Raw genomic sequence first — 14593 nt, forward strand, 5'->3', positions numbered from 1 at the left:
TTGTGTATTCCTGCCGACGCTCCGGTTCAAGACCCGGCACGTCAATTAATGGCTGAGCGACAGAGACCTCAGAATCTGGGTAGGTCTGCAGAGTCTAATGCGCTGGGCTATACACACAGAGAAAACACACCCAAGGGAAAACCACCCTCTGCAAGGGGATGTAAACTAATGCCAGGGTGAGATTAGTCCCTTTCTCTTTCTCTTTCTCTTTCTCTTTCTCTTTCTCTCTCTCTCTCTCTCTCTCTCTCTCTCTCTCTCTCTCTCTCTCTCTCTCTCTCTCTCTCTCTCTCTCTTCTCTCTCTCTCTCTCTCTCTCTCTCTCTCTCTCTCTCTCTCTCTCTCTCTCTCTCTCTCTCTCTCTCTCTCTCTCTCTCTCTCTCTCTCTCTCTCTCTCTCTCTCTCTCTCTCTCTCTCTCTCTCTCTCTCTCTCTCTCTCTCTCTCTCTCTCTCTCTCTCTCTCTCTCTCTCTCTCTCTCTCAACGACAACACTGTCGAAGATCAAAGACCTGCCGCCTCAGCTGGGCTCTCACTTTGTCTCGTGTCTCCTTCATTCCTACAGAAGTCAATCTACACACACTGGAAATAAATCAGGTTCCTTCAGTGTTCAAACCAACAGAGGTTCAGCTCTGTGCGGCATCATCATGCGTGAAAGCTTTGTCAATATCTTCTTAATGAGCTGTCGTCTTGTCCCCACATTTATTCCATCACCCCCGCCCCACCCCTCCCTCCCCCAGCCCTCATTCCTCTCATCCCTCATTCCTACCTTTTTCATCTCTTCCTCATCCCTCTCTCATCCCTCCTTCCTCCTTCTCTCAACCCCCCCCCCCCCCCGCCCCATCCCTTTTCCGTGACGCGTTGCCATCATCCGTCCTCAGAGGAAGCAAGGCCGCATTCATTGCCAGCGGCAGTGGAGACTGATGATAATTGCCTGATTAGTTTTTAAATGAAGGGATGGCACCGTGTCTGCTGTGTCTAATAGCCTTTTAAACCCACCTGGCGCTGCAAGCTGAATCAGCCCAGAGCCTTTCCCCTCGACCAGGGGAGCCTGCTTACTGATACAGGGTTTGGAAGTCTTAATGAGCCTCGTCCGGCCACTATCACATGGATCGTTCTGTGGGTTTGGTTCCTCGGCATGTAGGACGGGATAGGTTCTGTCTGGGTTCTGTCTGGGTTCTGTCTGGGTTCTGTCTGGGTTCTGTCTGGGTTCTGTCTCGGTTCTGTCTCGAGTCTTCAACTCCCAAACAGGTCAGCTTGTACTGACATGATCCCAATTCTACCAAGTGATGTTGTCGGTCAAAGCACAGCATATTAGAGATTGTAAATGAGTACAGGAGAAATAGAGAAACAGGGAGACAAAGAGAGCAAATGCTGGTGATTACAAGGTCTGAAGCCTGCAACAGGGTTGTTCAGTTTCCAGGATGTCATCTCTCAGGGAGCTCATCCTCCCCGTCATCGGCCAACTCCTTCCAGATGCGTGTCATCAGCAGGACCTGGGAGTCAGCAAATCCACATGCGAGAGAGCGGAGGGGGGGGGGGGGGGGGAGAAGAGAGGAGAGAAGGGGAGGAGAAGGAGAGGGGGAGAGGGGGAAGACAGACGAGACTGGAGGAAAAGGATAGGAGAGGTTAAAAGCAGAGGAGAGGAGAGGAGGGAAAGAAAGAAGAGCGGAGAACGAGAACCTCCTTGCTCCACTGACCAGGGAAGGCAACAACCGGCTTTGGGGGGGGATTAGACTAACTAAAGACTCGAGCCTTCTCGTTTAGCTTCATTACAGCTGCCTGTAGCTAGACGTCAGCCAGTATGACTATGTTTCCACTCCACTGCACCTCCTGCGCTTGGAAGGAACAGGCCCAGAAAAACCGACCAAACATCCCTATTAGGCTGTGAGACCTAATGTGGTGATTCATAATGATTTGTAAATGTGCTTATTGAATCATGCCTCAGGACTAGTATTGAAATGTGTTGTCACGGAGTGTGAAATAATAGAATAATTCACTGCTCTATTTATGCCAACAAACATCTCCAATGTCTTGCAGCACATTCCCACTTTTGAGGGGCATATTGAAAGTTTACCGTCGAATCATAACAGTTCCATCTTGGGCAGCAGACCCACAATCCTTTGCAGCACACCCAGCGTGAAATCTGACAGAAGCAGATGGCGCCTTCTGCTTTTTTGGTGGTTGTAAACACCACGCCAACATAGCTGGTGTGCTGTTTCTCAGTCTCGCAGGAGTAAAGGCATCGTTTGGCAGAGTCCGTTGGCATTTCACGAGTCTCTCCAGCGCCTCAGTCTGCCTCGGATCCTTGTCTTTCAGATTCCCCAACTTATCACCTCTGATGCGCCTGCTTCACTGAGCAGCGTGGTTCCCTTAAAGGACTCATGTAAAGGGTATCTCTGAAAGATCATTCAAACCTGAGGAGATTTTCTGTTAAAACCGCTTCTAGTTTGTTTTAAGAGAGGTAGGTCTCTCATCACTGTGCCTTTGTGGTGTGTGTGTGTGTGTGTGCGGGCATGTTTTTGCACATACAAACAGACACACACACACACACATACAACCACTGATTTCTTTGTTACAGAAATCTATTTCCCCAGGCTGCCACCGAGGGGAGAGAGAGCCCTCCAGACACAGTGCAGAGGTGTGCCAGAGTCAGAGAAAGTAATGTTGTTCTCTCACTGTTGATAGAAGTGTTTGTGTGTGTGTGTGTGTGTGTGTGTGCGCGTGTGTGTGTTCGCAACATGCTGCAGGCTAGTCTCCAGCAGGGGTGCTAAATAAGGAGTAGGTTTCTCTGTCAGAAGCTCACTACCCACCTTCCAGTTGGCATTAGGATGTGTTAGTGTGTGTTCACTTTCCCCTTCAGCAAAAATAACCCCCATATCCTGGCAGATCCCCAACCCAAACAGGCCCACCTTGGCTGGAAGCAAACAGACTGGTTCATCCTCTCAGTCTGCGAGCTTGGCTCATCAACAAAGGACTCTACACTTCTATTAGCACATTATTGCGGGGCATGACCTTTGGAAACTATTCAAGTGAAGAAAAGCTATTGGTGGATATGAAGCCAAATGCTGTGATGACATTCAGGTTGTCTTGTTTCCTCAACAAGCTGGCTTGTGTCTTGACCGGGACCAACTCTAATGCACTCAGACCACAACATAACAGCAAAGCTTGGAATAGCTTAGAGCAGTCTCCACAACAACACTAACCCTTTAATCAAACTAAGTAATGCAACTATAATGATAAGCAATGCAATTAGAAGGACACCTAATGGGATTTCTCAGTCAGGATAACCTAAGCTGCCCCCTAGGATGGAATGGGATATCATGCTGAACACGATGTGGAGATGTAATAAAAAACAACGTCTGTTCTGGAGAAGCCAGGCTCACCTTACAGCTATCGCTGGAAAAGCTTTTAAAATGGTTGGAGAGATGGCTTTCTCCAAAAGAAATATAGTCAGATTTGTAATGCAATAGTGGCCCATTTTGATAATGAATGCAGTTTAATGTTCTCTCCCTCCCTCTCTCCCCCTCTCAGTCCCTCCTTCCATTCCTCTCTCTTTCACTGTCAGTCTCTCTTTATCTTATCTCTCTTTCTCTCCGCCTTCCCTCTCTTGACTCAGTGCTGGCCAGAGAGGTTGACCTGTGGATTTCTCTGGCCTAGGACCATCAACACACACACCCACATGCGCACATATTTACACGTACACACACACTCACCCACACATGTACTAACAAACACACACACACACACCATTGATGGGGGGAGGGGAACAAGTAGGCAAGTTGATCGCAGTCCGAGGAGATCTGAAGGAGCATGGATCAGAGATGCGCTGGGTTGCTGCTGTGACATGTCTATCGACGTGTTCGCCGGGTCGGCGCACGAGGAACTGATGGCTGCATGGAGCCCCTCTAATGACCAGCTCGCATGTCCAGGAGAAAGACCCGGCTATTGATTAGGTGCCCAGCTCACTCGCTGGTTGATTGACTGGCTTGCTAGCACGCTGTCTGGCGGCCTGTCTGTTTGACTGGCTGGCTGGCTGGCTGGCCGGCTGGTTCATTCACAGCCCAGATGAGTCATGGTAGCATTGTAAAGGAATGACGAGTCCCACTCGGTGGAACAGCTTCATAATGAAGTGAGTGTGTGTGATGAGAGGAAGTCCCTCAGGCGTTAACCAGCTGGATACAGAGCCTGCCTCTCTCAACATCAAGTAGCCTCGCTTTTGTCCCTCCACCGTTGGTTCTGTTTGAGTTTTTAGAGAGAACAGATCTAGTCGAGTTCTGTAGACTTGGAAAACAGCTCCGGGCTGCATGCCTCCAGATAAAGGGGAAATTGTGTGTGTATGTGTGTGTATTTTCTGTACACACTCCACTGAACTCCATTGCCATCGAGCTCCCCGATGAGAAAGGGCTCCGGTCTCTCTGAGTGGAGAGTGTGTGATAGCATGCAAGCAGACAGTGTGTGTGCGCGTGTGTGTCGACGCAGTGCGCGTGTGTCGATGGCATCTGTCTGGGAGTTTGTGAGGCAGTTAACCCGCCTCCACCACCACAGTCACCCCCCCCCCCCCTTCCTTTCCCCCCCATCGGGCCCCCCTTCTCCCCCAGTAGCTCCAGGTCTGCTCAACCTACCAGACAGTATCTTGATTACATTTCTCATCAAAACAATGGCCTCATCCGTCGTCAAGGAGCCTGCGGCACTTCAATCATATCACTGGAGAAGATTTTGTGCTGCGAGGTGCAACCACTTCTGAGTCTGGGGAGTGGAGTGGGGTGGGGGATTGTGGAGGCCATAGAAAAGGGGGGGGGGCAAGGGGGGAAAGTGGGGGGGTGGCGGAGTTCAGCTGAAGTAGCAAGTTGAAACCAATTCCCGACACAAAAGGGGGTGATTACGGCTTTTAATTCATTGTAGCTCTGTTTTAAAGACGAGTGGAGGAAAGAAAGAAACAGATTAGCGGAGAGGGTGTGCTTTTGTTTACATAGCTGGAAATGTGCCGCAGTAGCAGCATGAAAAATCAAGCCCCTTCTAAGACCTGATGGTTCAGCTCTGAGGACAGTTTAAAACGGTTTTAATATCTGCCAGAAAACATAAACTCTCAACATTTCTACTGTGTGTGTGTTTTTGTGTGCGTGTGTGTGTGTGTTTGCGTGTATGTGTGTGTGTCTGTGTGTGATGTGTGAGATGAGATTAAAAGTTCGCTCTCAGCCCATCCTGAGGTCTAAACGTGGGTAAATAAAGACCTTTGTAGAGTCTTACAGAGGAGTACGCCATCCCCACAGTCAGATCAACGCCACTCACTTTCGCTCGTCACCTTTGCGGTTCACTAATCTGCTCTTCTGAAGGAGAGGGGTGAGACTGGGGCTAAGTGACTCACTGTTACATGCCGTCCCACACAGAGGCCTGGTAGGAGGAAGAGGAGGAGAGGCTGGAAGGAGGGAGGGAGGGAGGGAGGGAGGGAGGGAGGGAGGGAGGGAGGGAGGGAGGGAAGGAGGGAAGGAAGGAAGGAAGGAAGGAAGGAAGGAGGGAGGGAGGGAGGGAGGGAGGGAAGGAGGGAGGGAGGGAGGGAGGGAGGGAGGGAGGGAGGGAGGGAGGGAGGGAGGGAGGGAAGGAGGGAGGGAGGGAGGGAGGGAGGGAGGGAGGGAGGGAGGGAGGGAGGGAGGAAGGAAGGAAGGAAGGAAGGAAGGAAGGAGGGAGGGAGGGAGGGAGGGAGGGAGGGAGGGAGGGAGGGAGGGAGGGAGGGAGGGAGGGAGGGAGGGAGGGAGGGAGGGAGGGAGGGAGGGAGGGAGGGAGGGAGGGAGGGAGGGAGGGAGGGAGGGAGGGAGGGAGGGAGGGAGGGAGCAGTAAGCTCCCAGACAGGGGGCAGGCTAGCAGTTAATCCCAGAACAAAATGAGAATGAAAACAAACGTTGGCCTGACGGTCAGATAAGGTCTGTGGGATCAATATGCTATTAAAACCTTTGCCTCTGTCTTAGCCTTTAATTCGGCCTCCACCTCGACCCGAGCTCTGTCCCTGCCTGTATCTCTGCTTCCTGCTGCCTCTGTGCCCGCATCTGCCTCTTTACAGTGTGCATCTCCAAGTCTTCCTCCTGGGCTCCTCCTCACCCAGCCACACCCCAGCGTGTTCCTGAGAACGAGCTGCCTTCACCTCCCTGAGGGAACCACCGAGACACCGTCTCCACGCTCGCTCCCTCCGCTAGAACACACATGAAAGAGGAGCTTGCCGGAGAGAGATGATATTTCCTGATATATGTGACAGAGATTCATTCCACCCTACCCGGAGGAGGACGAGTCATCACAATTTAGAGTTTCGCTGTTCCCTAGGAAACGGTTTCCCTTCCCCGGGATGGGCGGGGTATCTTTAGGGAGGGAGGGAGGGAGGGAGGGAGGGAGGGAGGGAGGGAGGGAGGGAGGGAGGGAGGGAGGGAGGGAGGGAGGGAGGGAGGGAGGGAGGGAGGGAGGGAGGGAGGGAGGGAGGGAGGGAGGGAGGGAGGGAGGGAGGGAGGGAAAGGGAGAGAGATAGATAGAAAGAGAAAGGCAGAGGAAGTGGGAGAGAAGGAGAGAGAGGAAGATGAGGAGAGAGAAGCAGCTTGTCACTGCCTCTGACACTCCTCTCTCAGGCCATGTCTTCCCTGATCTGGATGGAGAGAGAATCCGAGAGGCAAAGACGGGAGGAAGGGAACAAGGCAGAGAGAAAGAGAAAAGGATAGAACCAAAGAGGTGCAGCACGGCTAAATGAGCTCCACAGAGGCAGTGCATCTGAATACACCACAGCACCTAAACCCATCAATAATAAGTCCACATACTGCACGGCTGAAGTCAACAGGACGCCCACAGAACCAGGACAAGCTCTTAACTGCTGTTGCGGTGAGGTCAGGGCTTGTGACAGCCGAGTCGATGGAGGTGTTTGTCCTTTATCTGCTCATTGTCTCACAGAGTCTGGCCAGGAGTCAAGCATCTAACTCGACCGGTATGAAGGAACCGTCACATTCAGTTACCCTGGAGGGGGAGAGAGAGAGAGAGAGAGAGAGAGAGAGAGAGAGAGAGAGAGAGAGAGAGAGAGAGAGAGAGAGAGAGAGAGAGAGAGAGAGAGAGAGAGAGAGAGAGAGAGAGAGAGAGAGAGAGAGAGAGAGAGAGAGAGAGAGAGAGAGAGAGAGAGAGAGAGAGAGAGAGAGAGAGAGAGATGGGGTGGATGTGGGCTTCATTAGCATTTAAAACAGCCTGACATTGGAAGGAGGGAAACCAAATCAGAGAGAGAGAGAGAGAGAGAGAGTGGTAGACATAGAGAAAAATAGATAAAGAGCCATAGAAAGAGAGGAGGAGAGAGAGATGGAGAGAAGCACGTTATGTGCCGGAGGCACATTATGAACCTTGAAATGTTGTAATATATTTAACATAGTAGCTACCTCTCTGCCTCCCCACAGCTATGCCCACATTCAGAAAGCCTGGCTTGGATGAGTATCTCTCTGTTGAAAGAACAGGCCACCGTGACTCAACAGCCTACTACCACCACTACTACGACTACTGTATAATCAAAGCCAGTGTCAAGGGCTTTTAGAAAGTCTCTCTGTTATCGTGGATATACAGTCAATAGAATAATCGCTGCTGCTGGCTTGCACTAGAACCTTGGCTATCACACACAGGAAGTGTATGTAGTGGAGTCGTAAAGCCTCTGGTGATTACCCAGAGCCGCAGAAGGACTGGTGAGAGGTGGGTACCGCCTTGGCGTGAATGAGAGGGTAGGAGGAGGTGGCACAGATGGGTGACAGCAGAAAAGGGCTCTGGTTTCATTGTCTCTGTCAATGTCCTCTCCCCTCTTCCACTGACAGCTTCTGTCTTTCTCTCTCACCTCTCTGGATATGTTAGCAGAGAGAACAAGTCTGTTATGGAGGGATGGAGAGTGGACCGGTGGAGCACTGGAACGGGAGAGAGGGAGAGAGAGAGAGAGAGGGAGAGAGGGAGAGAGAGAAAGAGGGAAAGAGGGAGAGAGAGAGAGAGGGAGAGAGGGAGAGAGGGAGAGAGAGAAAGAGGGAGAGAGGGAGAGAGGGAAAGAGGGAGAGAGGGAGAGAGGGAGAGATAGATAGATAGAGAGAGAGAGAGAGAGAGAGAGAGAGAGAGAGAGAGAGAGAGAGAGAGCAAAAGGGCTTCGGCTTGAGTTGAATAACGGATAGGAACGGGAGATGCGATCTCAGGTACGGAACAGAACCAGGAGTGGGCCAGGAGAGGGTCATGCACGCTCCTCCAAACACACCGATTACCTCCTCTGCTGGACACTCATCCCCCCAGCTTGCCTCCCAGCCAGCCACGTGTCACCGAGCACAGCTCCACACCTCTCATCTGACCCCCTCAGGAGAACAAGGCTGAGCCCAGCCACTCTCCAGCACAGCAGTGGGGATAGTCAGAACAGCCATGTATCCCCCCCGCTCCACTTTTTATCACAGCAGAGTGTCGTCTTTGCTGCAGAAGGGCTGCCTGGCATTGTTGATGTAGAACATAATGTTACCTGTGTGTATGTGAGTGTGTGTGTGTGTGTGTGTGTGTGAGGGGTTTGAGTGTGTGTGTGTATGTGTGTGTGTATGTGAGTGTGTGTGTGAGTGTGTGTGTGTTTGTGTGTGTTGTATCACCGTGTGCTGACTACCGCTCCCATAGTGACAGACTGAGGTGTGTGATGTCCATTTCACACCATCCATCATGGTGATCTTGAGAGACAGGCTTTATTTGCACATACATACACACACTAACACGCACGCACACACACGCTGTAGGGACCTTCAGTCTGTCCAGGGGTACCATCACAAGGAGCGGGTTCAGAACTGCCTAATGTCTTTTACACGCCATTCATCTCCACTGATTGCTCATTACTCCAGCTGATTGGCTCTGTGTGCAAAAACAACAAACAAAGCAATCAGAATCTAATGAACTCTGTTCCTGGGTGTTGCTAAGGTAACGTGAGCATCACAGGCCAGGGAGGGGTCAGGGTGCTGCTGACTGGGGTCTGACGCCCCCCCTTGGTGAAGCATCACACTTTTGGTTCTCGGTGGTTTGCTCCCAGCACCTCTCAGGGGTTTTTTGCAGGCTTGGTCAGGTACCAAGATGGCCTCTGACGTCCTTAGAGGACGTGCACACGCACACACGCACATTCACACACTCACTTACACAGAGGCACACTCGCACACTCGCAGAGTCATACACACACGCCTGCCGGTTCCTTCCAGGGGGGTTTACTGTTCCGCATGACCTCACACAGAGGCTTCACTCAACAGGAAGGGAGAGCCGGTGTGGGTGGGGGGCATGAAGGGGGGGTGGGGGGGGGGGGTTGTAGGGGGGAGGGGGGCGGGGTGGTGGAGGCCGCGGTGGCGCCCTGCTGACATACTCCCGCGGGAAAAAAACAGGGTGGACCGTGAGATGGATGGAAAACAAACACCCCCCACGAACACACACAGAAAAGCTCGAGGGTGGCTTCGGCTACCAGGTGCCTTTCGAAATGCAGGAAGAACGACCTGTTGTTTCCTGATTCGGCGAGAGGACGTGCCACGTTACGCCCATGCTCGTGAGGTGTTTGTGTTTCTCTTTTGAGGAGTGAGAAAGAGATGAAAATGAGAAACCAAGGGAGACGAGTCCTCCCACCCACAACCCCTCGTTAGGAAACACAAACACGTTATCGCCTCTCTACTCCACAGCTATTTTCTGCGTTAGGCACTAAAACACATGCTGTATCCACGGTGTGAATGCATGGAGTGCAAGTGCGAATCCTCAAACCCAAGACCAATTAGTGCAAGTGAACAGTTAATATCCTCACACCTCTCCTGTGAACGGAGAGAGGGAAACAGGAGCGATAGTGAGGAGAGAGACAGTGAGGAGAGAGATAGTGAGCAAGTCGTTTTCTATGCAGACTTTATCAGCCTCACTGTGAATATACCCTGTCTCCCGGTGTCTCTGCGGAGCTGTCCCTGACTGCAGCCCCCACACACACTATACACACACACACACAGATACACACACTGTCTACCCCCACACACACACACACACGCACACACACATACCCACACACACACACACACACTGCAGGTAAGGCAGCTGAAAACTGTGGTTGTGTAGCCTGGTCTTCATGGAGCGCATTAGAAAACTCTGGCGGCTCCCTGCTTCTGTTCTTCTGTCTGTGAAAGCTTCCAGTCGGAAATATTTACCTCCTCTGTCCCTGTCCAGCCCCGAGGGAACACTTCCTCTGCCTGTGTGTGTGTTTGTGTGTGTGTGTGTGTGTTTGTGTGTGTGTGTGTGTGTGTCTGTTGGGATGAGGCTAGTCTGCCTCCCAGTCACACTGTCTGAATCTGTGATCTGCCGATGTGTACAAGTGTGTGTTTGTGTGCAAGTGTGTATGTCTATGTGTGTCTGTTTTTGTATGTCTCTGTGTGTGTGTGCCTACCATCTACTACAATTCAAATAATCATTTAGACAGATGGCGTTTCCCGGCTCACCAACAACACTGAGCGTCTCTCGGCCGAGCTATACTTCGCAACCAATCAGACGTCATCACCCTCGTGTCATCCCCGCTTCCTGTGAAAGCAGGCGGCTGCTCTGACCTTGGGCTGAAGAGCGCTGCTTTCCGGACCGCACTCAGCCCACGTTTAATGACATCATTTCTCCTTCCCAGAAAAAGTGTGTATACTGTGATATCTTTAATAGTCGTCATGTCGGTGACAGGACTAGTCGGTGCTTTATTGATCCCCGAAAGGAAATTGGGGCTTTGTAACATGCAGGAAGCGGAATTAGGAAAAAGAGCTCTCTGTGTGTGTGTGTGTGTGTGTGTGTGTGTGTGTGTGTGTGTGTGTGTATGCCACAGCACAAAAACATAGTTTGCATTGCGTTTGTTTGTGGATTAGAAATCCACATAAGAGTATTTCAAACTGGGTTTATGAGTAACAAGCAACTTGCACACACATATATCCTGTGCATATCCCCAAAATGCCTGTGCCTACACTTTGATATGTGCCCATGCAACCTCAGTGTCCCTCATCTAGGCCTGCAAAAACACACATTAACATCTAGAAGGAAAATATCATAAAAGAGCCTCATCCTTATCCCCAGCTGTGTGTGAAACGCATAACTGACCTGTTCTGCTGGTGATCCACTCTGGGTCTGTGTGTGTTTGTGTGTGTGTGGCTGAGTGTGTGTGTCTGTGTGTGTGTGTGTGTGTGTGTCTGTGTGTGTGTGTGTGTGAGTGAGTGAGTGCAGGTTTAACAGGCCCTGTGATGCTCGTGAAAGCCAGAGAAGAACCTCACCTGGAGGTAATAAGCCCAAGATACCCTCCCCTTCCCTATTCTCTCCTCTCCTTTCCGCTCCTCTGCCTCTCTCCTTTCTTTTCCTCTCCCCTTCTCTCCTCTGCTCCCTTCCTCTCCTCTCCTCTCCTCTCTTCTGTCCCCTCCGTTTCCATTGCCCCCTCTCCTCTCCTCCTAACTGCTTCTTCTAACACTGAGAAGTCTGAATCAATCACCTTTTGTTTTGGCAGTCACCTCTTGTGATTTAGCATCTCAGATTAGGACCTTGTAGAAAAACAGAGTCTGGAGTCAATCCGACCTACTCGCCTGTCCCTGGGGGAGAGAGAACCCTTCTAGTAGCTTTCTTTGTCCTGGCGAAAGTACGAAACTCAGGCCACCTCGTTTGCATTCCTTACAGGAACAAAGCCTCATATCTTCATCTACACAGCTCGCTGCGAGAGCAAAACCACGAGGCAAGAATCATTCAAATCAATACTCAGTTTTGATGAGACGACACTTGAAAATCGAATCTTCCAAAAACACAATTTGTGATTTTTCTGAGAAGGTGCTCTACGCTGATGGAAGGTGAAATAAATGAAGTGGATCCTTTCTTAAATGACTGGCGGTGTTTTGCCCTCAGCTCTGAGCAGGGTGGTATGTTTGTTTCGGCTCTGATCTGACTAATGGTGCTTCAGCTAATTCTGACTCGGCATTTGAAACGCCAGCCCACTTTCCTCCAATTAAATCTGGAATCAAGTCATCTGTCCTCCAAATAAACAGTCAGTCAGAGCACTCGTCTGTGCGGATGTGGGCGGCGTCCCCTCAAAGTGAAGTAACTTTTGTTTTCTTAAAAGACTGGGAGAGTGGTGTGTGTGAGTTATTCATATTGCGTAATGTGTGAGTGGGGACGCTCCATCTATTAAGCTGAGTGGGTCATTTGGCACTGGGTAAACAAACTTTACCGTGCGTCGCCGTCAGTGTGTTATGGGAACTCTGAACACACCACTATCCACCCACTGCACATGCTGCCGCAGAACAAAGGAAGTCGTCTTTTGGAGAGTCTGTTTCTCTTTCGCGCCTCTCCCTCTCATCTGTTTCTCTTTCTCCTTCTCTCCCTCACTCCTCCAGCCCTCCCCCCCTTTCCTCTCCCCCTTCCTTCCCCCCTCCCTCTCCTTTCCACCCCTCATCTATCTTCCGCATGAATGTGTTAAGTTCCCCTTCACGCCCACCAGCCAGGTCCACTGAGGCTGCTGCTGCCCACACTGCACCGCCATGCCGGGGCACCTCCGCCACACCAATCACTGTCAATTAGCAAAGTTATAGCTCACTCCCACTCTCTCCAGTCCCTTTGCCAGCCCTGAGCTGTTGATTGACGACATGGTGGGAAATAATGGAGCGACAGTGCTCCCTAGTGGTGAGCTGATGTTATTGACTGAGTCTACAGGGCGGCTGTGGCTCAGGGGGTAGAGAGAGTCAAATACTGACCGCAAGGTTGGTGGTTCGAACCCTGACTCCTCCTAGCCATGTGTCAAAATGTCATCGATCCTAAGTTGCTCCTGGTGGGCATGCCATGGGCGCCTTGCATGGCTGCTCGACGTGTGTTTGTGTGTGTGAATGAGAGGCAAAAAACTGAATGCGCTTTGAGTGCCGTGAAGGTAGAAAAGCGTCTCTAAATGCAGTCCGTTTACCATTCTGACAAGACTGTTTGAGAAAATTACAAATCCTAACAACATCACACTGGGCAACACGACAATTTGTGAGCAAGCTGGTACACTTGTAGCTATACGGAGGAAGATCATCTCTGTCCCACATGTTTGGCTTTCTGCCTACACTGCAGTTTGAAAATGACTGTCTGACGTCCTTTTCAGTCTGTCCAGTCCATGATGTACCAAAATATAATGGCCCCTCAGGATCACTTCATCACCAGTCTAATGAGACTTGGAAACATGGCTGTGTGTTTCTGACCAGGGCTGGCCGTTGGCTGGGCCTTGTGGGAGATTCCAAACTAGGTTCATCATAACAGTATCTATGCCTCTGTTCTGCTCAAGTCAAGTTTCCCCTCAGTCATCACGTCTAACCATCCACACACACACACACACACGGACAGAAGCGGCCTTTCTGATCCAATTCCATAGTCGCTACAACCCTCTCCTCTTCCTAGGGAGGATTTCAAGCTTAATTTCCCTCCCAGTTTGATATTTCCTTTCTCTCTCTCTCTCTCTCTCTCTCTCTCTCTCTCTCTCTCTCTCTCTCTCTCTCTCTCTCTCTCTCTCTCTCTCTCTCTCTCTCTCTCTCTCTCTCTCTCTCTCTCTCTCTCTCTCTCTCTCTCTCAATGTGCTTCGTTTCCTCAGACTTTTCCTCGTTCTCTCCTTTTCCCTCTCTCTCCGTGATCGTTCCCCCAGTCAGCCCTGGTGTACGGTGGTGGGACCATGATTGATGAGTCCCTCTCTCTCTCTCTCTCTCTCTCTCTCTCTCTCTCTCTCTCTCTCTCTCTCTCTCTCTCTCTCTCTTTCTATTTCTCTTCTTTGCTTTCACTCCCATTCTCTCCCTCCTGCTCAGCTCCCTCCCCTCCCTCATGTGGCAGAGCCTCAGTCCCAGCCCTGCCCTATCAGGAGCGTGCCAGGGACAGCGAGGCGCTGGCACCCCTCCGCCGCCACCCAGAGGATCGGGGCCGCTTCATCAGCACGTCCTCTCAGGGAACCAGGCTGATTACTCTCCGCCTGCCAGCGACGCTTCCCCTGCGGCCAACTAGGAAAAAACATTTAAAGGACATTAAGGCGGCTTGGATCCCACTTCAAACATGGGCCCTGAGGAGGCGTGAAGAGAGGGTAGGGGGGTGTGCGTGTGTGCGGTGGAGGAGGTGGGACAGGGGGATGCAATGGAATCCAACGGCTGAGCTGTGACAATCATACCGACCCAAGGAGATGATAATGATGATGAGGATGATGAAGAGGATGTCATAGCTTTAGAAGTATTTAAAGTGTGTCGCTGACGCAAGCTAGAGGCAGATGAAAACACGGCTCTGGTACCAGGAAGCTGCAGCCATCCATCAGAACCACACTTTCCAGATCTTTAGGGGTGTTTAAATTCCACACCTCCCCAGCCTCCTCAACCCAACCTCCCATCGCCGCCCCCCCCCTTCCCCCCCTCCCCCAATAAAAGCACTACTCTGGTGGCGACTCTGCAGTCCTGTAGGATGGGGAGAGGGGGGTAAGAGGGTGGAGGGGAAACGAGAACGAGGGAGATGGAGTAGAGAGGTAGAGGAGGATGGGGGTGACTTCATCACAAGGCTCACACACACAACGCTGTGGAAAAGCAAACCGGTTTTCGCAAAGTTCATGTTGAGTGAACCGG

Source organism: Hypomesus nipponensis, chromosome 2 (genome assembly GCF_054491055.1).
Source record: "Hypomesus nipponensis isolate SF chromosome 2, ASM5449105v1, whole genome shotgun sequence".
Lineage (NCBI taxonomy): Eukaryota > Metazoa > Chordata > Actinopteri > Osmeriformes > Osmeridae > Hypomesus > Hypomesus nipponensis.